Consider the following 25245-nt stretch of genomic DNA (forward strand, 5'->3'; position numbering starts at 1 on the left):
TTGAACAGAGTACAAGAAGATTCAGTGGAAAGCAAAAAGTGTCAAAGGCAAAGGAAAAGGCATATAGCAAGCTAGACATGAAGTTGAACACTTACAAAGGAGGAAAGGACTTGTACTGAACAAAAGGTCCAAGCTAGAAAAATGTGCAGCAGATTAGGGTGAAAAAAGAGGCAAAAGGCAATGTGCTTACAAGTTAAGAGTGTATTGAGAAGATGGAAAGAGTATTTTGAGGAGTTGATGAATGGGGGGAACTCAGGAAGTGCAATGGATTAGTAAGCATGAAGTGAGGACAACTATGAAGGGGGTGAAGAATGGAAAGGTATGTGGTCAAGATGACATACCAGTGGAGGAATGGAAATGTTTTGGAGACATGGCATTAGAATGTTTAACTAAACTATTCAATAAAAGGAGTGGAGAGATATGCATTTCCCCACCTCCTGAATAAATATCTTAAATTCAAGCCAAAACTGCCAGGAAATGCCACGCATGGGCAGTTGGAATTCTCTTGGAATGCGGATGCGGTGTGTGGATGATTCACAGACAGTATGAGTCATATCTTTGAGTGTCTGGCTGCTTAGATTTTTCTTTTTTAAGCTGAAAGCCGTGAGTCACTTAACCTCTTGCACCCTATGCCTGTTTCCAGGTTTCTGTTCAAAAATGACATGTCCAAAATAAATTCAGTATATCTCACAATTTCAGTTTCAATTTATTAATTTATATAGCGCCAACTCACGACAAAGTCACCCCAAGGCGCTTCACACAATTCACAACAACACAAATGAATCTAAAAAAAAATTAAAAGCAAGAAAAGCACAATAAAAAGATAAAACACAGAAGAATTAAAGGAAATTACAAAGCAAACACAAACAAATTAAATTAATGATAAGACAGTCTAAAAAAGTGGGTCTTCAGTCTTGATTTAAAAGTCTCCACCGTGTCAGACTGCCGAATAACAGCAAGTAGATCGTTCCAAAGAGTCGGACCACGGTAGGAGAAGGCTCTATACCCCCCGGGAAACATGACTAAGTGTGTATGCCAGTGGGCACGCTTCATTCAGGGGAAGAACAACTGTAGGTTTAAGCCAGGTTTCACACAAACCAATCATATCCAAATGGTGATCCACAATTAAATCATTGATCAACATAGATTTTGAAGACAATGATCTAACATTTATAAGACCCAAACTAAGGCCCTAGGCAGAGTTGACAATTGGACTATTTGGGTTTATGGGTGGTTCCAAAATTACATTTCTAAGATACCTAAAAATAGGTTTAGGCCTGACACAGTCCACACGGATCGCAGGCATCAGACATGAAATATTTAATACAGCAGGAACAACCAGCAGGCCATCCTTGACTCCAGTGTCATCCAATGTAGTAATAGGTACTAAATTTGAAAAACATATCTCCCTGTAAATTCTACCAACAAGTCTACAGGAGCAGGCCACAGTCTCATTCTGATAAATTTCCCTCCCAAAAAAAAAACACTTTCAGCACCTTGGATTGTCCGCACTAAATTCCCCGCTAAACTAGTGGATCCCACACCCACACTCATCCCATATTCTGCGACCTGCTGTATACTCCAAGTGTTACCCTCCCTGCAGAGCCCCATCTATAGTCGCGGACAAGATGGCAGCTCCCTCTCTAATAGGGTGAAAGCCATCTGGCATCAACAGTTCACGCTGGCCCCAGAACGAAGGCCAGTTATCAACAAAACCAAAACCGTGTTGTGTACAAAACTGTGCAGGCCACTTATTTAATGATAACAGCCTGCTAAAAACCTTATCACCACCCCGGGAGGGGAGGTGACCAGAAACTATTAATCGATGCCAACATGACCTTCTAGCAAGGTCACAAGTCCTCTCTATATTCATTTTTATAATTTCTGACTGCTTCATCTGAACATCATTTGCACCAACATGAATAATGATATGACTGTATTTCAAGTCATATTTCTTGGTCTGTTTACCATTTTGCAGCGTTAGTACCCTGAGGTAAGAGGCAATGTCAGGAGCTCTCGCCCCAGGAAAACGCTGAACATCAGCTGGCGTCTGCAACTCAACCTTACGGGTGATGGAATCCCCTATCACTAACACCCGACGTTTCGGCCTGGGGACAGGAGTGGAAGTCCGTGGGCTCATAAGGCTGACATCAGGCATATCCAGAGGAGAAAATCGGTTCATAGTTCGCACAGGCGAATATAATTTGGGTGCCACGACTGGGCACCGCGCCCCACGTGACTTCCGCCGAGCCCCACCTGACTTCCTCCGCCCGACGACAATCCGAAAACCATCCTCCCCGGCCGGCCCCTCTTTACTAATGCCAGTAGGCATAACAGCTGGGTCAACATCAACCATGCCCGTAACATCCATGTCCACAAGGCTAATAAGCTGTTCCAACTTATGAACACAGCTCTCCAAAAGAGCCACCCTCTCTGCCAGCATCATATAAAAATTTTTAAAACACAAAAACACAGAATTTAACCCACTCCTAAAAAATAATAAAATACTAATAAAACAATACAATAAAATAAAACAATAAAATGAAATTCACAACAAATAATCAGCCAAGCTGAGCACAGCTAGCTCAGTTAGCTTAGCATGACTTAGCTTAGCTTGTCCTGAAGCATCCCAACTTTCCTGTAGAGACGACAACTGCCGATGTAAATGGCAGCCTCTACCGCTGCAGCAGACCTCGCTGGTAGGCTCCGGCGAAGTCACGGGTCCTGCTGGAAACTATATATATATATACGAGGGCTGTCAATAAAGTTACGGTCCTTTTTATTTTTTTCAAAAACTATATGGATTTCATTCATATGTTTTTACGTCAGACATGCTTGAACCCTCGTGCGCGTGCGTGAGTTTTTCCACGCCTGTCGGTGACGTCATTCGCCTGTGAGCACTCCTTGTGGGAGGAGTCGTCCAGCCCCTCGTCGGAATTCCTTTGTCTGAGAAGTTGCTGAGAGACTGGCGCGTTGTTTGATCAAAATTTTTTCTAAACCTGTGAGACACATCGAAGTGGACACGGTTCGAAAAATTAAGCTGGTTTTCAGTGAAAATTTTAACGGCTGATGAGAGATTTTGAGGTGATTCTGTCGCTTTAAGGACTTTTCACGGTGCGAGACATCGCGCTGCGCTCTCAGGCGTCGTCGTCAGCCTGTTCAAGCTGAAAACATCCACATTTCAGGCTCTATTGATCCAGGACGTCGTGAGAGAACAGAGAAGTTTCAGAAGAAGTCGGTTTCAGCATTTTATCCGGATATTCCACTGTTAAAGGAGATTTTTTTAATGAAAGACGTGCGGACGGGTCCGCGCGTCGGGACGCAGCCGCCGCGACGCTCCGCCACAGGAAAAACACCTCTGTTGAAAGCCTTAAGGACAAGTTGGAACATGTCCTGCCTGTTAAACAATTTCTCATATACTCACTCCACTGAAAGCCATCAAAAGCCGCCTGGATTTTACAAATGGTTATCAACACGGAGGTGTTTTTCCTGTGCCGCCGCACCGCGTCGGCTGCGTCCCGACGCGCGGACCCGCCCGCACGTCTTTCATTAAAAAAATCTCCTTTAACAGTGGAATATCCGGATAAAATGCTGAAACCGACTTCTTCTGAAACTTCTCTGTTCTCTCACGACGTCCTGGATCAATAGAGCCTGAAATGTGGAGGTTTTCAGCTTGAACAGGCTGATGACGCCGCCTGAGAGCGCTGCACGACATCTCGCACCGTGAAAAGTCCTTAAAGCGACAGAATCACCTCAAAATCTCTCATCAGCTGTTAAAATTTTCACTGAAAACCAGCTTAATTTTTCGAACCGTGTCCACTTCGATGTGTCTCACAGGTTTAGAAAAAATTCTAATCAAACAACGCGCCAGTCTCTCAGCAACTTCCCAGACAAAGGAATTCCGACGAGGGGCTAGACGACTCCTCCCACAAGGAGTGCTCACAGGCGAATGACGTCACCGACAGGCGTGGAAAAACTCACGCATGCGCACGAGGGTTCAAGCATGTCTGACGTAAAAACATATGAATGAAATCCATATAGTTTTTGAAAAAAATAAAAAGGACCGTAACTTTATTGACAGCCCTCGTATATATATATATATATATATACACTCAACAAAAATATAAATGCAACACTTTTGGTTTTGCTCCCATTTTGTATGAGATGAACTCAAACATCTAAAACTTTTACCACATACACAGTATCACCATTTCCCTCAAATATTGTTCACAAACCAGTCTAAATCTGTGATAGTGAGCACTTCTCCTTTGCTGAGATAATCCATCCCACCTCACAGGTGTGCCATATCAAGATGCTGATTAGACACCATGATTAGTGCACAGGTGTGCCTTAGACTGTCCACAATAAAAGGCCACTCTGAAAGGTGCAGTTTTATCACACAGCACAATGCCAGAGATGTCGCAAGATTTGAGGGAGCGTGCAATTGGCATGCTGACAGCAGGAATGTCAACCAGAGCTGTTGCTCGTGTATTGAATGTTCATTTCTCTACCATAAGCTGTCTCCAAAGGCATTTCAGAGAATTTGGCAGTACATCCAACCAGCCTCACAACCGCAGACCATGTGTAACCACACCAGCCCAGGACCTCCACATCCAGCATGTTCACCTCCAAGATCGTCTGAGACCAGCCACTCGGACAGCAGCTGAAACAATCGGTTTGCATAACCAAAGAATTTCTGCACAAACTGTCAGAAACCGTCTCAGGGAAGCTCATCTGCATGCTCGTCGTCCTCATCGGGGTCTCGACCTGACTCCAGTTCGTCGTCGTAACCGACTTGAGTGGGCAAATGCTCACATTTGCTGGTGTTTGGCACGTTGGAGAGGTGTTCTCTTCACGGATGAATCCCAGTTCATACTGTTCAGGGCAGATGGCAGACAGCATGTGTGGCATCGTGTGGATGAGTGGTTTTCTGATGTCAATGTTGTGGATCGCCTGGCCCATGGTGGCGGTGGGGTTATGGTATGGGCAGGCGTCTGTTATGGCCGAAGAACACAGGTGCATTTTATTGATGGCATTTTGAATGCACAGAGATACCGTGACGAGATCCTGAGGCCTATTGTTGTGCCATACATCCAAGAACATCACCTCATGTTGCAGCAGGATAATGCACGGCCCCATGTTGCAAGGATCTGTACACAATTCTTGGAAGCTGAAAATGTCCCAGTTCTTGCATGGCCGGCATACTCACCGGACATGTCACCCATTGAGCATGTTTGGGATGCTCTGGACCGGCGTATACGACAGCGTGTACCAGTTCCTGCCAATATCCAGCAACTTCGCACAGCCATTGAAGAGGAGTGGACCAACATTCCACAGGCCACAATTGACAACCTGATCAACTCTATGTGAAGGAGATGTGTTGCACTGCATGAGGCAAATGGTGGTCACAGCAGATACTGACTGGTATCCCCCCCCAATAAAACAAAACTGCACCTTTCAGAGTGGCCTTTTATTGTGGACAGTCTAAGGCACACCTGTGCACTAATCATGGTGTCTAATCAGCATCTTGATATAGCACACCTGTGAGGTAGGATGGATTATCTCAGCAAAGGAGAAGTGCTCACTATCACAGATTTAGACTGGTTTGTGAACAGTATTTGAGGGAAATGGTGATATTGTGTATGTGGAAAAAGTTTTAGATCTTTGAGTTCATCTCATACAAAATGGGAGCAAAACCAAAAGTGTTGCGTTTATATTTTTGTTGAGTGTATATATATATATATATATATATATATATATATATATATATATATATATATATATATATATATATAATACAAATAATGAATGTTCAGAGAGTTCAATGGTATGAATATTTCATGAGGTTAATGGTATGTTCCAGCTTTCACCTCATGAAATTTTCATACCATTGAACAAATGTAAAAACATTTATTATTTGTTTAAAATAACGGCTAAAATAGATCCTAATCATTTAATATTTTATTAATTTATGAACAGAAAAGGGACTGACGTTTTGGTGCTCCTCACTGTTGCTTAACTGTCCAAAATTATGGCCATGTAGTCCATGATGCTGTGCACTGACTTTGTGTAGTTCCTCAGTCCAGCGAAAAATCACATCAGAAATTTGTTCAACCTTTTCAGCTTTTCATTCTAACAGTTCTTCATGCCTCCAGATGGCTTACAGCGGAGTGGATTTGTTTTGTTTTTGTGTGTGTGTGTGTTAGAAGAAATAGCAGCCTCAATTAGCTCCTTCAAATCGTCATCTGTCAGCAAAACAATCTCTGCTATATTTGCTAAACACCGCCCCCGGTAGTGTGAACATGGACAGTGGTCTGGGAGTGCAATAGCAAATTTCATAAAGCACCAAATTTGCATGCTAAAAAGAAGCTATTGCACAGGCAATGACACACAACAGCAAATAGTATGAATAATCAATGTCACGTGACATACAACGCACCAATCAAATGACAAGGACCCACTCAGCCTTTATATATGTATGTATATGAAATGTATGTATAAGTAATTATAGTGATTCCAAAGAAAATCCTTCATATGACTTACACCTTAAAAAACGTAAAAGCGATACACTTTAATTGGTTACATTTGTTATATTAATCGAGTAACAAAAATAATAGATCAAGCAAAAAATTATTCATAGATTAATCAACAATAATCAATACATTAATTGATCTGAAAACAATCATTCGGTACAGTCCTCGTGCAAATGAAATATGAGCTCTCAAGATTCTTCTGGGACTGGGAACATGCACTGAAAAAAGTGAAACATCAGTACACTTCATTCAAAGTACTTATTTACATTGGTCTAATGGAAAATTGTGGTTTCCAGTTTAAATCTGCTGGAATCACTTTACCATATCATAAATATACATTGTGAAAGACTAAGAAAATTAGATGTAACAAATTACATCAATTTTTTTAAGTTGATCCAAAGTATCATTTTTTTTCAGTGTGGGATATCTACATTGTTGGCGGCACTTGCATTGATCATGTTTGCCTCCCAAAAACAAAGTTCCCAGTTCAACTCCACCCATCTCCTGTGCGTAAAACTTGCGCTCAGTCAATTTGTACATCTGTACCATATCCACTGTGGTGACACCAAGCTCCCAGGTTTTCTGTAAATGAGATGATGTTTTCCCTTCTGGTGGTCTTCAAAACACTGGACCATTGAGCAGACCCATTGTGTGCTCATTGGTTTCCCTGCTTCTGTAGCGACTTTGCTCTGTGTTGTGTTGTGATTTTGACTCTTTCCAGTCGGTCTCCTCAGGATGCAATGTCACGATCTCCAGCATCGGAGGCGGACTCCCTTAGAAGAAGGCAAAATCCCAAGGCTCTGGCTTTGTGGCCAGAGAGTCTTCTCAGCTGTTGCAGAGTGAAGTTTTATTGACTCCTATTGCACAATGACTCCTGCTCTTCTTCAGAGGTGACTCTATCAACCCCTGTTTGGAAAGTCTCACCACCTTTATGAGTTTGACATGTATGAAATCATATATGACATGATGCATTTGTGCCCATCACCTCCAGCCGGCCACACACGACAGTGTGGGGTGACATTGAGAAGGCAATGCATGAAATATGCACACAGAAAAAAACATCATTGTCAAAGTGTCACGGCATACGGACCAAAACACTTTACCCTAAACTTGCATTAGAATTGATCAAAAAAAGATTTGACACAGTTTTATTGTTTTTTAATGTTTTGGATTTACTGGAGCGTTTGCCTCAAATGACTAATGATCATATCCTTTCTTTCACTGGAAAACATAGATGGTAAATGAAGCTTTATGAGTAGTGACAAACATGCACCGTACAGGACAACCATCTGCTGCCTGACTCCTCGCTCAGCTTTCCGTGTACCCCTCCCCTACCCCATCACTTCCTTTCAACGGCAAACCTTGGCCTTCACACTCGTCTGTTCATCACATATGTGTTTTTAAGTGTTTCTTTCTTCAGCTCAATGTTTTCACATTAGCTGCAAAGGCAAGCCCTCTTGCACCCTCTCAAAACACATGCACAGAAAATGTTTTAATAACCACACTCATAATTTTCTTAAAGCAAGCTTGCAGACAGGAACACGTGTGGATTAGTGAATACTTAGCGCAGAGTATGAGAAAATTCTGCCATGGGGAAAGACTTTTCATTGCAATGGGGTATTAGCGCGCTGCGCGCCTCAATCACTCCTGTTTTGTCAGGATAAATATTCACTGCATCTGGAGACCGGCCAACTGGCTGGAATCAGTGCTTCACTTTTCGCTGCGCCCGAGGCGCTGCTGGGTCACACCGAGTCATTACCACAAGACTGCAGGGGAAAAGTTATGCACGGCCACGACTTCCTCAGGGTGCCCGGCCGAGCCTTCCGGACAAAGCCACTGCTCTGAGGGTTATTCCAGGTCGGTTGAGCCTGTTTAGCATGGGAGTCGTCACCGGAGCTTACTTTTACTGACTTAATTTCACTGACACAATCCAGTCCCTGTGAATTTATCATCTCCATCCAAGTCCAAGGAGTGCCAGTAAAGCAATAACAGCACTTGGGCCAAACCGATAGGGTATTGATTTGCACCATGTATGGTGAGGGTCATGTCTCTGCTGTAATGGATTGGCACAGCAGAATTTGTCAGGAAAGGCATGGATACCTAATAATTTTCTCTTCCTCAGTTCTTAAAAATTTCTGAGCTTAACTTAATGAGAGTCAAAGGTTCCCCGCTGCACATTTCTAATTGCCATCATTTGGCGTGTAATGTGGCCGAGAGCAGCAATTTATCGGGGAAATCAACACAAGAAGGAAAATGGTCAAGGACTGCCAAGCCACTGAGGCCCACCGACTGTGAGCCTGATCATTAGTGTATGACATTTGATGACCTGGAGTCAGCACGCTTACAAAGGGACTGTGCAAGGTGATGCACGACAAGCCACTTGAAGCACCGTCACTGTGTGTGTGTGGGCGCGCAGAGATTGCACCCACAGTTTTTTAGTTGTCCATTCATCTTGCCATCATGTAGTTTTTAGTAAATGTCCACAAAGACATGAGCGAATATTAATATATTAATATTCTGATAATTGATTATTATATCATTAAGTTTTACAAATTGGAGATTTTTTTTTCTTAACCGCATAATCTTGTGTTGCTGTCTATTCTGGGTCTGAACTTATTTCAACATTTTTCATTTATGATGCTTTTTTTTGTATCAACTACCTACAGTACTGTGTAAATGTTTAAGCCACATTCAGGGATGAGAATTTTCCACGGATCCGTGGATTTCAGAGTTTTTCTGGGTTTCCGGACCATTTCTGAGATCAGTGTAAATCCGTTGACTTTTTTTTTTTTGGCGGGGGGGTGGGGATGCAGTGCGGGTCATCCATGCGAGTTAAATCTTTCCTCATATGCATGGGAACCATAATAGTGCTGCTGAACTGCAAGCTAAAACGTGCAATGTCATTGGTTACTTCTACAACAGAGAACTTTCAGCCAATCAGAATCTCTGTAATATCTAAAGTCACTGAAAGTACCCGGATGTGGACATTTTGAGTCTCTGCAAGTTTGGTCTGTCAAGCTGCGTCTTTAACATGGCCAAAATTTCCGAGAGAGGAGGAAGACCTTGTGAACAGATAAACCATTCTGTATTTTTTACCATACTGTATTTTGCCTTCATGCCGAAATTGGCCTGCATCAATTCCAATTTTATTTTTTATTTTGGTGAACTTTCATAGACTGAAGTGCTCAGGATGTGTGCTTTTTAATGATCCTATGATACCCTGTCCCACTGGGGAGAGGATGAATTGCGCATGAATTGAGTATACAAATTGCGGGCGTTTGTTGTCGTCCACAACAAAAATGGCCAAAATTGACAAATGTCCCAGTATGAATTACGGATATATTAATAATATATAGCGAATATATGATGAACAATCACGGTTATATAATGCATGTAGTGAGGAAACTGATCCCACACATTGAAATTATCATGGCAGTATTACGGGTGTATTATAAATGCATCGCATGAATGTTGCGCATGCACGGCATCTGCATTGCGGTCATAAAATAAGCGCACTCGCTCCTTTTGGCATCACTATTCACACCAACAATACAGCCTCTGGAGCAAGTGCTGGAATTGGACAAGTTGATCACAGAGTGTTGTCATGTTGTCATGCGAGGGTTAACTGTTCATGAGTTTGGGGAGTGGGAGAGGGGAAGCCGCTCAGTGTGTGAGACAGTGTTTTGTTTTGTTTTTTTTGGGGGGTTTTTTAGAGTGTCACAGAAAACAGACTTCAGCATGAGTTGTGGCTAAACAGCAACTCTTCCTTTTGTTGGTGTTAAATAAAAGTCCTGGAGGAGACCTGATTGCAGCAGCTATGTCTTTGTGGATTTACACAGCCGGGCCGGCACTGACTGACAGGTATGTCACTTTGTGCCACATATAGTACTTTGGGTTTACATGACGTGTCTGTTATGCATTCACAGATTGTCCGCAAATCAGCTGCAAAGCAGATGTAATAAAAACGCTTTATTCGTGGCCAGGTTGTATGCATTCGCTACAACATATTTTAGTTTGTGATGTGGACATGATGGGCACGATATATATCTGTTTTACATACTGTCCCAGTATGCTGCCAAGCCGCAAAGCCCCGTCAGTTGCGAATATCAGCGGTTAACAGCAGATATACAGCGCATAGAGCGAGTATGTATTGTGTATGAATTGAGTATGTATGGAGTATGTAAGGCGGATGTCATCCGCATCCAGATTTTTGAGCTACTCAGAAATCCTGGCTGTGGACATGCGTGCCTCTGCAGATGATCATGGACGTGTTCAGATGACGGCCGACTCATACAGGCATGTTACACAGATATTGCGGATGTTTGGCGAATATGGGCCAATTTTGTGCGCAGTCCATACGCAAATCCTCCTAAACGCCAGTGGGACAGGGCCCTGTGCTGTTTGTCCCTGTGAGGTTTTCCTACTGACTGACATAAGTAGTTGGGGTGCATACTCATATGGTGTGATTTCAGAATTTATTATGGGGCAGTAATTTGTAAACATTTATTTCACATGTACATATTAATAAAGTCACTGTTTTATACCACAGATGTTGTTTTTATAGGTTTTAATCTCTTTAAATGATGTACACATACTTGCATGAAGTTTCAGTATATTTCAGAACTCATTTGCAAGTTAAGGAAAGACACTTAAAGAATAGTTTTGGCAAGTTCAGTGATATTTGTCCAATGCTATAGGATTTATAGTAAGTTTATATGCTATAATACTAGGCAGTTATCACTGAAAGAAGGTCGACATAGACAGATTCTGTTATTACAGTCAGGTTTCCACATACCCCAACTATAAAATATACAAAACATACAAAAACTATAAAATGGAAATTCATGAAATTAGGTCTCTCTAGTGGCCCCGAAATGCCTCTAAAATGTTCAAAACCTGTGGGCCCCCACCAGGGGCACTTCCCCTGAAACCCTGCTGGGGACCTGCGTGACCCCCGGCTTCTGCTGATTTTCAGAGGTTTTTTTTTTCTTTGCCCATTCTTATCCCTGCACATTTAATGTATCATTAAAGCATTAAAAAATATGAAAACGATAAATGTTCATGAATAAATTAAATTTGTGATGAATTTCAACTTTAATGATAATCAATATGAAAACTGGGTTCTTCTTACGTGTAGTTTTACAGTATATAAGCAGCACTAGAGTACAAGTCACAGGACCTCAAAACTATTTTTAGAAAAGCGCAGAGTAATTGTTGTACAGTCATTTTAATATTGCATGATAATTTGCAACTGTGTTTGCGTGGTATTCTACTGGCCAGACTCTTACAAAGAAATGATAACAATAATCTCTCTCATCTCGGGTCGCGGGGGCAACAGGTCGAGCAGGGGACCGCAGACTCCCCCCAAGTCGAGTGAGGGAAAAGGTGCTTACATTATTAATTATGAAATGATTTACTATGAACTTTATGATGTAAACAGCTAATGATTGCACCCTTGGATGAGTGCAGCTGCTGAATTGGGATCCAGCCAGAATCTATGTATGGCAGCTTGGCATTATGAGTAATGTCAAGGTGCTCCATTGCACCTGATGTTACCATGACCTGAGTGCCTCCATTGTGAGGAACCGGATTTATAATGTGCTTCAAAAATACATTTGTGGTGGCAGACTGAAGAATTCATGATGGATTCAATTATTCATGTCTTGAAAACTTGCATAACATCACATAATGTATCATGCTTTGTTATCATGTTACAGGGGTAACATATGTCACATGTCATAGAATCCAATGGGCGTTGACCTTGTTTGACCTTTACTTTGGAGACCAAGCATTCAACATTAATCCTTTTATCCAGCTTATTAAACCTATTAGCTCAACCAATAATTTGCATCACAAACTGAAATTGACCTTTGTCGCAATTCTTTAAGTTTTTACCCCATAACTCAATAACATTCAGTCGCAGATGGTCAGAACTATACCTTTTTGGAAGCTTTATGATCAGATAAATCATGTGGTGTAGTTTTCAATTTGATTGGAGCATTTTTACATTTTGACCCCTGTGTAATTCTTCAATTGACCCCTACCTGGCTGCGTATTGAAAAGTCAAGTGGCCAATTGGTTTTTTCAAAAGATAAATGTCTAAGGTGTATTTGTGCCAAATTTGGTGCTTGTATCACCATTTGAAGGAATGTTTCAGTACCTACGGCTTTATATTTCCAAAATCCAAAATCAGCTCATGCTAAAATAATGATAATGAAGTACAGATGCAAAAATGGCATGTGAGAGGTACAACATTAAAACTCCATTTTAGTAAATTACTAACCAAAGACGGGATGTGATTTCAGATTATTCCATTAACACCAACATGACACTGTCTAAAGAGTTAGTAATTATATTTGGATTATGAGGCAGTGAAACACTCATAAAAAGTTATCATCTTCGTTCCAAAAATGCAGCCAGAGACACACAGGAAATGCAGATCAGCACTTTATTGGCCCGACAGAAGCTTTTCTGCATCTGTTCTGACTGGGAGCGAGTGCGTCGCATTAACCCCCAATTTCATTGGTTAATGCATCCCATCAATCCGCGTCAGAAGCAAATGCACAGTAATACATTTAGTATTGGATGTGGTCACTCTATTAGCCCCTTCAGCTTTCCATAACGTGCACACATGCACGACTTCCTGCAGCATGAGGCGGCAAACCCAACAGTGGATTGTTGTTAATGCTCAGATCAGCAGGTTTTTATAGTTCTGTTTCTGTTTTCTCTGTGTAGTCTGTGATTAGTTGACACTGTGGATGTCTGGAGCACTTGCTGTAGAAGGCACAGGTTGATGAGGATGTCGGCTTGGTGCCCTGTCTTACCAGTGGTTCTGAAAAAGGGCTTTTGTTGCTGTAGGTTTATTTAAGACTTTTCCTCTTACTGTTATTATTTGATCTTCAGTAAGAAGTTTCTATTTTCTTATCTTCTCCTCCTTTAGTGTTACTGTTGATGTCATTTACTGTTAAGACAAACTCAGCACTTCCTCCATTTGTCTGTGGAGATGCACCCGCTTCATAGTAATGGACTGTGCCACTGCCATTTGTTTTCTACTTTGTAGTTTCTTCAGGAAAACTCTGCTTTTGCTGATAGTTTTACTCTGCAGTGGTGAAAATGACAATAATTTGTTTTCCTATTGTACTCGTAAAGTAAACCAAACCCAGGATATGGAAATGGCAGAAGGTTGCATCCATACATCTATTTTCTGAACTGGCTTATTGCAGTTCAGGCTCAGTGAGGGTCCCAGTGGTCATTGGGCAAGAGGGATGGCCACCAGTCTATCTCAAGGCATCTGTCTGTCTGTCTGTCTGTCTGTCTGTGTATATATATATATATATATGAGGTCTATTAGACAAAAAACCGACCCTTTTATTATTTTTTTAACTATATGGATTTGAATGACGTGTGATTCCACCAATCATGCTTGAACCCTTGTGCGCATGCGTGAGTTTTTTCACGTGTGTCGGTGACGTCATTTCCCTGTAGGCAGGCCTTGAGTGAGATGTGGTCCCGCCCTCTCGGCTGAATTCCTTTGTTTCACACGCTGCTTCAGATGGCGCGCGTTGCTTTATCAAAATTTTTTCTGGACTTGTGAGGAATATCCGAGTGGATACTATTCGAGAAATTAAGCTGGTTTTCGGTGAAAAGTTTAACGGCTGATGAGAAATTATGGTGTGTTTCTGTCGCTGTAAGGACTTCCCACGGAGCGGGACGTCACGCAGTGTTTCCAGGCGCCATCGTCGGCCTGTTTTGACCTGAAAACATCCTAATTTAAGGCTTAATTCACCCAGGATGTCGTGAGAGAACAGAGAAGATTCAGAAGAGGCCGGCATGAGGACTTTATGCGGACATTCCACTGTTTAAGGACATTTTTTAATGAAAGACGTGCTTGCAAATTCGCCGAATCTGTGTGCGCCGCGACAGGAAAAACACCTCCGTGTTGAAAACCATTTGTAAAATTCAGGCGGCTTTTGATGGCTTTCAACAAGTGAGTAACTGAGAAATTGTTTAACAGCTTTGGCATGTTCCAACTTGCCCGTTAAGGTTTCCAACGGAGGTGTTTTTTCTGTCACGACCCCCCGCGGTCAGGTCCGGCCCGACATGCGACTCTGCCTGCACGTTCTTTCATTACAAAATGTCCGTTAACAATGGAATGTCCGAATAAACTCCTCATGCCGACTTCTTCTGAAAGTTCTCTGTCCTCTGATGACTTCCTGGGTCAACAGAGCCTGAAATGTGGAAGTTTTCAACTTAAAACGGCGAGACGCTGCCACCTCGAAGCACAGATCGCCATCAGGCGCCGTGGGTGTGTGTGTGTGTGTGTGTGTGTGTGTGTGTGTGTGTGTGTGTCTACCCCAGTGAAAGTTTGGTTAAAATTATTGGGCCCCTTTGTATTTCACACATTAAATTTTTTGTCATTTCAAACACACAAAATTAAATCAGGCTTCTCCATCTAAAAGAAAGTCTAAAATGGTCTTCCTTAAATTCAAACTCAAAGTAAATCTGTCAAACGTGTTATAAATTAATTAAAAATATCAAAGCCAAGATGATTTGTTACATCAGTAATGGGCCCCTTTTGTATAATACCTGTAAATAATCAGTTTAATTGCCAGTTTTCTTCAGACAAGTCAGGGGATGGATACATGAACATTTCCAAGTCACTGAATATGTCTTGAACTTTATTTACATCAGTTATGAAGCAATACAAACAATATGGCACTCTGTGGTAAATCTGAATCTCAAAAACTGAGTGACTGTGCAAGAAGGAGAAGAGTGAGGAAAGCCACTGAGACACCCAGACAACCCAGAAGAAGTTATAGGCTTCTGTGGCTGTGTTTGGAGAAGTTGTGCATAGTGCATGTTTTGCATTTTATGTCCCTAGTTATTCAGCTTCACGATGAAGCGGTATAGAGGAAGGTTTTCTTTCACTGAAACATCAGATCTAAGCTTGCATCTCAGTTGTACCTTCTGGCAAATTGTAGTTGAACTTTCAGGTCTTCTTTTGAAGACAGTCCTCGATGCCGTGGCTTTTCCAACACTTAGAATGATCAGCATGATGCAATTAAATGAAATGAATGTGATGATTATTATAGTTATGTTATTATATATATTATTATATATTATTTGTATTTATATAACAGCTGAGTGGATCCTTGTCATTTGATTGGTGCTTTGTATGTCACGTGACAGGGATTATTCATCCCATTTGTGTTGCATTGCATTTAGCGTGCAATTTGGTTCCATATGTTTTGTACCATTGCACGCTGTGACCACGCTACACTACCTCAGTTTGTTTTGCTGACAGACGACGATTTGAAGGAGCTAACTGACGGTGCCAGTTCTTCTAACACATGCACACACGCGCACGCATATACACACACACACACACACACACACACACACACACACACACACACACACACACACACACACACACACACACAAAACACATCCACTACACTGTAAGCTGTCTGGAGGCATGAAGAGCTGTTCGGATGAATAGGATGAAGTTAGGATGAAGAGCTGGACTAATTTCTGAAGTGATTTTTTATTTTTTCCTGAAATTAAGTCTTTTTTTTTTTTTTGGTGAAAGCTGGAACATACCATTCAACTTGGCTGTTCCTCATTGAATGGTATGTTCCATCTTTCACCTCATGAAGTATTCATATCATTGAACTCATAAACATTCATTATTTGCATATTTATTTTTTGGTGAATACCCTGTAACTACACATTTAAACGGAAACCAAAACATGACTGGTTTTATATTGTTGTATATTTTATATGTTTAAACCATTATAAAAATGAAATGGTAAATGGGCTGCATTTATATTGCAGCTTTCCATCTGCATCAGACGCTCAAAGCACTTTACACAGTAATGCCTCACATACCTTTGAGGGTCCACCTGTATAACCAAGTGAGAAAATCCATAAAATCAACACAAAATCCTTATAACCTCCAAGTCGTACCAAAATCAGGTTTATTACAGTCTTGAAATGTGAGAGGAAATTGGAGCACCTGGAGGAAACCCACACAAACATGGGGAGAACATGCAAACTCAGGGGCGGTCCTGGAGGCGGGGGGGCGGCACGAGCATGCGGGAAAATAAAAAAATAAATAAAACCGGGGGGGTTGTCCTGACGGGGGAGTTGTGGTTACGTTACGGCAGAGCGCCCCCCCCCCATCTCACCTCTCGCGTTAGGTGAGCAACGCTGCACAGTGCAGAGTTTGTGCAGGGGGAGGGGGGAATCATTCAATGTTTGGACGAGGAGGTGTTCGAAACGGAGTAAGACATAATCATGGAAAGGAAACTATCAAAGCCATCAGGTGCACAATTTCAAAAGAAAAAGAAAGAAGAAAAGGACAAACGAGCAAAGGAAAAAGGTATGTATTGATTTACGTATTCCCGCAGCTTCACAGTGCTTTAAACTCAGTTCAATAGTGAAGCAAAAACTGCAGCGAAACGAGACAAGTCATTGGATAAATGCTGGGCTTTGTCCCGCCCATCGGACGCTCAGCGTGTCTGGGGGTCTATGGGGCAGTGGGCGGGCCTCAGCTGGCCCGGACGCTCAGCTTCTGCATGATGATTGGATGATCTGTCTGAGGCTGAATCCCTTTTCGATTGACAGCGAAATGAGCGAATCAGCGATCTTTTGGTGTAAACATCCGTGGGAGCATTTTTTAATTTTCATTCTGTTTTGAGTTGAACCGGAGACTTTCCTAATCCTCTTAGCGGTATTTTTTTTGTTAAAAACGACTAGCGACAAATCGAGCTTCTATTTCTGGTGTGTTTTTTTTTGTTGTTTTTTTTGTAGCTGCTTGTGTTTGGAGACTGACTTCTATCACAGTTTCTGTCCCTACCGAGCAGCGGGTGCTGCTGAGCTCCTCCACCGTCACAAAGCACTCACAGGCGGACACACTTCACACTAGCCTCGCGCCAGTCCCAGCTAGCGAGCTAGCTAGGTAGCAAGCTGCACATAATGGCAGACAATTTGAATGTTGTGGACCGGATTTTGGCGAAGCCATTTGATAGTCTTCCTTACGAAGAAGCCATGGCTGCTGTCATGGCTTCAGCTCTCAATGGTTTGCAGGCCAAAGTTAAATAGCCCCCAGTGCAATGTTTGTGCATTGCTATGCACACAGACTGAATCTGGTTCTGTCTCAGGGGGCTAAATGCTTATCTGAGTGCAGAATATTTTTTGCATCACTCTCTGGGTTTGCCACATTTTTTCTCAAAATCCACAAACAGGATCTTTTCTTGAGTCTGCAGGCTGCTCAAGGTTGCCCAGAAATGCTCCTACTCAATGGAATTTCACATCACGGATAGTGAGCACTGTGGCAAACAATTATGATGCCCTCCTGCAAACTTTTGTATATAGACTGTTTTCCTCTTACTTCTGTTGCACTTCTTGTTATTTATGACAAATTATTGTGGTTTGCCATTTTTGCCTTTAAAGAGTGTTAACTTCTTCAATTGTTGCTTCCTGTTACTTATGATACATAATAGTGTTTGTTATTTCTTCTTATGTGTACAGTAATGGGTATAGAATTTACCTCTGTCGTTAGTTCATTTATTTATGATACATGATTGTGCTTTACCATTTTTGCCACTTTAATGTATAGGGTTTTTTTGTACATTTTTTGTCACTTCATGGTATTCTGTAATATACAGATTGTTTAACTTCTTGTGTTATTTATATGGTGCGACTTTAATGGCAGTTTAAGTCTTGTTCATTATGGTGAATGGTACTCTATGATAATGCAAAGTGCACTCTGTTGGTAAAACTGAATGACGTGCAATATTTTGACCATCGGGTGGTGCTGTAGTGCAGTTGTGCTTTCTTAAATACCTGTACTGTACATAGTTGTAATGTGAAGTCACTGAGTCTTTTGTTTTTTTATGTTCAAAAACTTTATTGAAGTAATTATTGTTTATCTTTGTGTTTGTTATTGCAGTAGACATTAAAACCGGAAATTTGTTCTTGAAAATAGCTGTTGTGAGTTAATTTGTGGGATTGTGGGTGTTCTGGATGAAGTTAGTATTTTCATGGGTGGTGGGGCAGAGGTGGTGGCCACGTTAGTGTGCGCTGGGGGTGGTGCACGCAGGGGGTTTCGCCCGGGCAGTAAATCACTCTAGGACCGCCACTGTGCAAACTCTATACAGAAAGGCCACAGGTGGGAATCAAAGCAATGACCTTCTTGCTCTGAGACAACATGCACTAACCACAAAGCCACCGTGCTTATTAATCTATAATATACAGACAGATATCAGGGGTGGTGGCCAAGTGTTTAGTGCACTTGGTTTCAGTAACAAAGGTTCCTGGTTTGAACCCCACCCCTGCCACATTTCACTGTGTAATGTGACGTTGCAGCAGGAAGGGCATCTGGTGTACAGCTTGTGCCAAATCAACATGCAGTCCCTCCTTGCATCTGCTGTGGTGACCCTGAGTGAAATTACGAGAGGGGACTTAATATATGTGTAAATTTTACAAAAAAAAAAAAAAAGAAAAAGATTAAAAAAAAAAAGGGGTAATATCAGCATGGCCATGCCAATTCAACATGAAAAAGACCATCAAAATTACAGATTGTTTTTTAATTACAGGTTTAAACTGTACAATTTACATAAATATGTATGTGCAAACCATTTACATATTTATTGTAATTTTGACAGAATTCCCTTGGAAACTACAGCTGCCAGAATTTTTCTGTAAAAACTGGATTTTTTTTTTTTTTTACAGTGTAAAAGCTGAATTTTATTTCTTGTAAACCAAAACAATCCATTACCCGCATCATGTTTGTCTGCTTATCTTTTATTTAAAACAGAAAAAGTCACAGACAAGTACAAGAGTGTACAGTTTATAATTGTTCATATTTTAATCTCGAATGAATGAAGAGAACTGAAGAAAGAGTAAAAATCGTTAAATTATCTTGACAGTGGTGCGATCATAAACATCTTAAAGCGTGTGTTTTTTCGTTTTGTTTTGTTTTGGTTTTTTTACATATATAAATGTGTTACAGTGTTTTCTTTTTTTAAATAAACGTCTTACAGCGTGTTTTTTTATGTTGAACACCGTTTCTGTGTCTGTGCGTGATGTTTACTTCGTCAAAAGATTATGAAAGTTATTTTTTAATGTCATGTTTTGAACAACCAAAATGCTGTTATCTTTGTCTGGGAGCAGGATGAGATTGTTTAAAAAGCTGCAGAACGTCTGTAAGCGCTGCACTGAGTGAGTGCGCAATCCCGCGCCAGTGGATACAAATTCTGATGGGGATAATTACTTTGGCACAACACCGGCAGACCAGTCTAGAAGTTACAGTAATGCGCGAGACTCGGAAAACAAGCATCCAGTTTCACAATCTTTTGTTTAGAACAATGTGTTTGTGTCTTTTTGTGACGATCATTTGGCGATGTTTAAGAAAAACAAGAGTAAAATAAATTTACAACAGAAAACCCTGAATATTCATAAGACTTTATTTGTACGTCTGTATGAGTCTTAAACTCAGACAAATCCGTATAATTTACGGACAATCCGTATAGGTTGGCATGTATGCATACAAGGTACTCCCTACACACCGGGAGCAACTAGGGGATTAAGGACTTTGCCCAAGGACCCTTACTGATTTTCTGGTCAGGCTGGGATTTGAACCGAGGATCCTCTGGTCTCAAGCCCAACGCTTTAACCACTAGACCATCACCTCCCCTAAAAGAAAACAAGTATTAGTTGCCCGTATCTTTGAGGAAGTGAGTTTCTATGCTATTTTGGGAAGAAGGAAATACTGCATTCAAGCCATTAAAATATTTTTTAAGTCCTTTGTACCTTCCATGTGTGGTCACTTTCACTCTTGATATAATCTGAAAGGGACCTTAAAAGATCGGAAGTACTTGTAAAGACCTTTGTCAGTGGTGTTTTTTTTTTTTTTTTGTTCTTTATTGTGTTAGCGTTATAAGCATTAGTGTTTTTGCGTGATAGTTCAAGTGACACTCTTTTTGTTCTCTTTTGTGCGGCAGAACACTGCCTCACTTTCTATCGCTGAACTGAATAGAAGAATGAGAATAGCCATCGTCATGTTATCTTTCCATAATTTCTGCTCCCATTCTTCCTGTCTTGTGTCTTCTATCACTGGTTGCTCTCACGCTTCACGCTTCAGCCGAGGTGTCACTTTATCTCACTGCTTTGCCATTTCTGCCGGATCTATTACCATTTCTCAGCAGCCACATTGTTTGGCCACGTGCTAATGTGCGAGTTCCAGTTGTTCATCTATTGTTGGTGCGCCGTGTGGCTCCATGAATATGCCTCCCCGAGAATACCACACATTATGCATATTTTGTCTTTTCTGTTCAAGAATAAGTGCTCTTCCCATGCAGACTGGTGATACGAGGATGCGTTTCATTGTCCTGGCTTGTCGGCGAACACTAGAATCTGCTGTGAAAACATCAGGGAGCATCATGCTGGCCCTGCATCAAATGCCGGAGTTGATCTTAATCATCACCTTGTTGGCTCTTTACAAAGAAAAACAGGAGTAATCTCCTTTCCAAACACATAGCATTTCTGGCTATATCACTGCTTATCTTTCCTCTTCAGTTCCTGAGGTTTATTTTGCATCACAGCGTCATGCCGCTGTTACACTGATTGGTGCATTTTGACTGCAAAATTTCTTCAGAGCAAAGTTCCTCCACAGTTCTGTTTATGATAGGATCTGTTTGGAAGGAGCGGTTCTGATTACACAATTTTACCATCTGGTGCCTAAAACATTTCAAAGCAAGAAATCACGTGCACAGGCCATATCTCTGTGCTGCAGCTGTCTCGGACTTGGTATCGATGGGCAACTTTTTGCCATCTTAGCTTCAGAACAACTGAGAATGTACGGGACATTTGTGGAAGATGTTGTAGGCAGTTTGCATACTTGGCAGGGTTATATCTTAAATCGATGTCAGTGAGTGTCACACACAGACTCAGACAGCATTCCAACCACAGAAACCAAATGGCCAAATGAGCTACAGCTCATCTGATCTGAAACAAAGTGGAACAAGATTAATGACTTTTTTAAAATGACTAAATCACTGTGATTAAAGCTATTGTGGAATGTGATCTTTTGAAAGCAGTCTTTGTGAAGATCGGAATACATTCCTGAGGTAATTCCTGACCATTTTACAGAAAGTAAAGGGCAAAAAAATGTGTGGATGGGCACATTCTTTATATAGTACACTCCAAAGTGGCAAAATAATGAGGGAGTCAAAGAATTATTTGACCCTCCTCTTCAAATGAACATTTCTGCCTAAATAAAGAATGCAATAAGGGATTCATCAGTCAGTCGCATTGCGCGCATAAGAAGAGGAAAGATCTGTTGGCCATGATGGACATTCATTAGTAAGCTGAGAAACAAGACTCGGACCACAAACAGTAACATACAAATAATGAATGTCTGAGTTCAATGGTACAAATATTTCATTCAGTGAAAGATGGAACGTACCATTCAATGACGCGAAGTATGTTTCATCTTTCACCAAATGAAATATTTGTTCTATTGAAGGAATGAAAAAACATAATTAGTTGTTTTATATAACAGCAAAAATACATCCTTGTCATTTTGTATTTTATTAATTTATAAATAACAGAAAAGGGAATTACATTTTAATATTCGTCACTGGTGCTTTGACATCAATCCAACACAAACTTTAAATAGGAGTCCAAAATTTTTCTCTGTCAACTTGCAAAAAACAATTCTGACTGTGTGATGCCGTGCACTGACTTCGTGTACAGACTGCTGTCTGCACTGTCCTCACTTCAGCGAAAAATCACATCAGAAATTTTTCCAGCTTTTCATCTTAACTTCATCCTCTTCATCCTAAGAGCTCTTCATGTCTCCAGATGGCTTATGGCATAGTGTATTTTGTTTTTTGTTAGAAGAATTAGTACCATCAGTTAGCTCCTTCAAATCATGATCCATCAGCAAAATAAACTCCGCCATGTTTAGGTACAAACGCCGCCCTCACTAGTGTGTGCGCATGGTTGCCGCAGCGTGCAATGGTACAAAATGTATGGAACCAAGTTTGCATGGTAAATGGAACCAATTTGCGCGGTAAATGCAACGCAACACAAATGGAATGAACTATCTATGTCACATGACATACAAAGCGCCAATCAAATGACAAAGATCCACTCAGCCATTATATAAACTGGAATAAGTGGGTTCAGCAGATGGATGGATGGATGGATGGATGGATGGGTGGTTAATTTCTTGCATTTGTTTCAGAACGTGCTTTCAAATCTGTCCTTAACATAAGGTGGTGACAATCATTGTGAGTGGGACTGTAGATTTAAGGAGCTCAGGATTGGCCACAGGTCTGCCTGGGACACCACAGAAGGCAGGGTGCTGAAATGTACAAGCCATTCACTGTTGGATGCACTTTTCCAGAACGTACATGACATGTGATGTGTAGTTTTCTTCCATGAGCACACTATCTCAGCCCATTGTTGGATTTTATTCAATATCCCTGAAGGTTGTTGACTTTATTTTTTCTTTCTTTGCAAAGTTCCCTTCAGAGAAGCAGGCAAAATGTTATTTTGTTCACCTCAGGGTGCATAGGGGCATCACTGCACCTCAGTCAGCTATCAGACGAAAGAGCCACATTGTGGACAAGGAGCAGAGGACACTGTGGATTACCTCACATTACAACACATGGTCAGAGCGGGTGACTGCTAAGGAAAAGCAACAAAGAGTGGCAGCGGCACTGATAAAGGCTGAGACAGCCGGGAGTGTTTGTGCTCGTGTTACCCAGCAGAAAGCGCGTCAGCATGCTGCAGTGACGTTCACCTTGGACCGGGGTGGATGGACTGTGCTGCTGATGCTAGCATTGAGAAGTGTGTGTGTGTGTGTGTGTGTGTGTGTGTGGGTGAGAGCAGGAGTATCAAGACAACAGAGGAAAGGATGGAATCCTGTTGGATGTTTAAAAAAAAAAAAAAAATCACGAAACAAATGCATCATGGCTGGTTATGGCTTAGTACTGTAGCGGGTGATTTTATGTTTGACTTTGAAAGATTCCACAAAATGACTGCCTAGCTTCTATTTTTAGGTGGTTTTATTTACTTGGGATGAAAATCAGTTTAAATGGCATGTTATTCATTTATGGGCAGCACGATGGGTTAGAAGTTACCACTGTTGCTGGACAGCAAGAAGTTCATGGGATCGATTCCCACCTGTGGCCTTTCTGTGTGCAGGTTAGGTGAACTGGAAACTTTAAATTGTCCTTAGGTGTACATGCTGCTGTGAATGTGCTTGTTTGTCTATGTGTAGGCCTGTGACAGACTGGCGACCTGTCCAGGGTTTACCCCGCCTCATGCCCTATGACTGCTGGGACAGGTTCAGGCCACCCCATGACTATTAATTGGAATAAGTAATTGATGTTGAGTGAGTATTATTCATTTAGATTGCAGTCATGGGGGCACCAAGCAGAAACTAACTGGCTAATTAATGGTTTTGATGGGCCAATAAGAACTCAGAGTCACCATTGAACAGATGAAAGATTCATTAGAAGTGTCCATTTGCATAAACCATTTCACTGCAGAGCTCAGCGTGCACACAATTATCTCACTATATAACTGCATTTACATAGCGCTTTTCTATCTGCATCAGAAGCTCAAAGTGCTTTACAGTTATGCCTCTGGTCAGAAGCCCAACACCTCCCCTATAAATGTAATTAAACTTTTTTTTAAATAACTGACTGTACAGTTACTGTCTTACATTAGCCTCGCCATCCTCCTCCATTTCAGCTGTACACTTAAGTATTATAAATTGACTGCTGAGGAGGTGCTCATCAGTGTGTTTTTTGGGGTGGGGGGCACTAGCCTGCGGTGGTGTGGCATCACAGTGGTGGCTCCACCTCATCATGTCGATCAACCAACTGACATGGGCGATGGAACTGTCCAGCCCTACTTGGTCAGTCTTGAAACTTTCTTGGTATTATTAGTAAGTATGAAGCATTGATTTTTTTTCCCCCCTCTGTAAAGTCATAGATTTTACTGTATGTGTTTTATTCTGTCAAAGGACAAGACTTGAAATATAGCACAGAACTGTGACATGTTGTTCAACTAACAACAGTTGTCATTCAGTGATTGTTTATATTTTCTGTTGTTATTTAAACAATTCAACATGGATTGAAAAAAAAAAAAAACAATAGCATGAATGCACGTATATGCATACATCACAATTTATTTATTTATTTAATTATTTACTAAATACCTGGAACTAATGTTTAAGTATTTGTCTGTAACAGTCAGATACATAGGTATTTGCATATTGACACAATTTTAGTAGGGGAAATCAGATCAAATCCAGGCTTGAGTATCCCATGTACCTTATAGCCAACTGTATCAGAATTTATTTATTTTTTATGATTAAGGACATTTATTCCTTTTGCCATTCCACCATGAAGCTGCATAAGTGATGAAGCAACTTATATATGTTGCAGCATTCATAGTTTCTCAAATCACAGCAACAGAAGCCCATAACCTCTTTAGGGTCATCACAGGTGTCTTGTTGTCTTCACTCACAAATCTTCTGAAACAATTACTGAGTTTTCAAAAACTGCTTGCGACTGACCCATATACAAAACTTTGTATTTCTCAATGATAAATGAAGTCCAAGACATATTCATGTGTCCATCCCCTGACTTGTCCATAGAAAACTGGTTGTAAAAATGATTTGTGTCAA

At 41.2% G+C, this 25245-nt stretch overlaps 1 protein-coding gene and 1 long non-coding RNA gene across 7 annotated transcripts in view; one reads left to right on the plus strand and one right to left on the minus strand.

Annotated features, from left to right (window-relative positions):
• cadm1a (cell adhesion molecule 1a) overlaps nt 1–25245 on the plus strand; it is a 1471967-nt gene that overhangs the window by 208797 nt on the left and 1237925 nt on the right. The window lies entirely within an intron of this gene.
• The window catches only part of LOC117516939, a 777663-nt gene that overhangs the window by 151551 nt on the left and 600867 nt on the right, over nt 1–25245 (minus strand). The gene's annotated exons all lie outside the window — the stretch shown is intronic.

Source organism: Thalassophryne amazonica, chromosome 9 (genome assembly GCF_902500255.1).
Source record: "Thalassophryne amazonica chromosome 9, fThaAma1.1, whole genome shotgun sequence".
In the NCBI taxonomy this organism is placed as follows: domain Eukaryota; kingdom Metazoa; phylum Chordata; class Actinopteri; order Batrachoidiformes; family Batrachoididae; genus Thalassophryne; species Thalassophryne amazonica.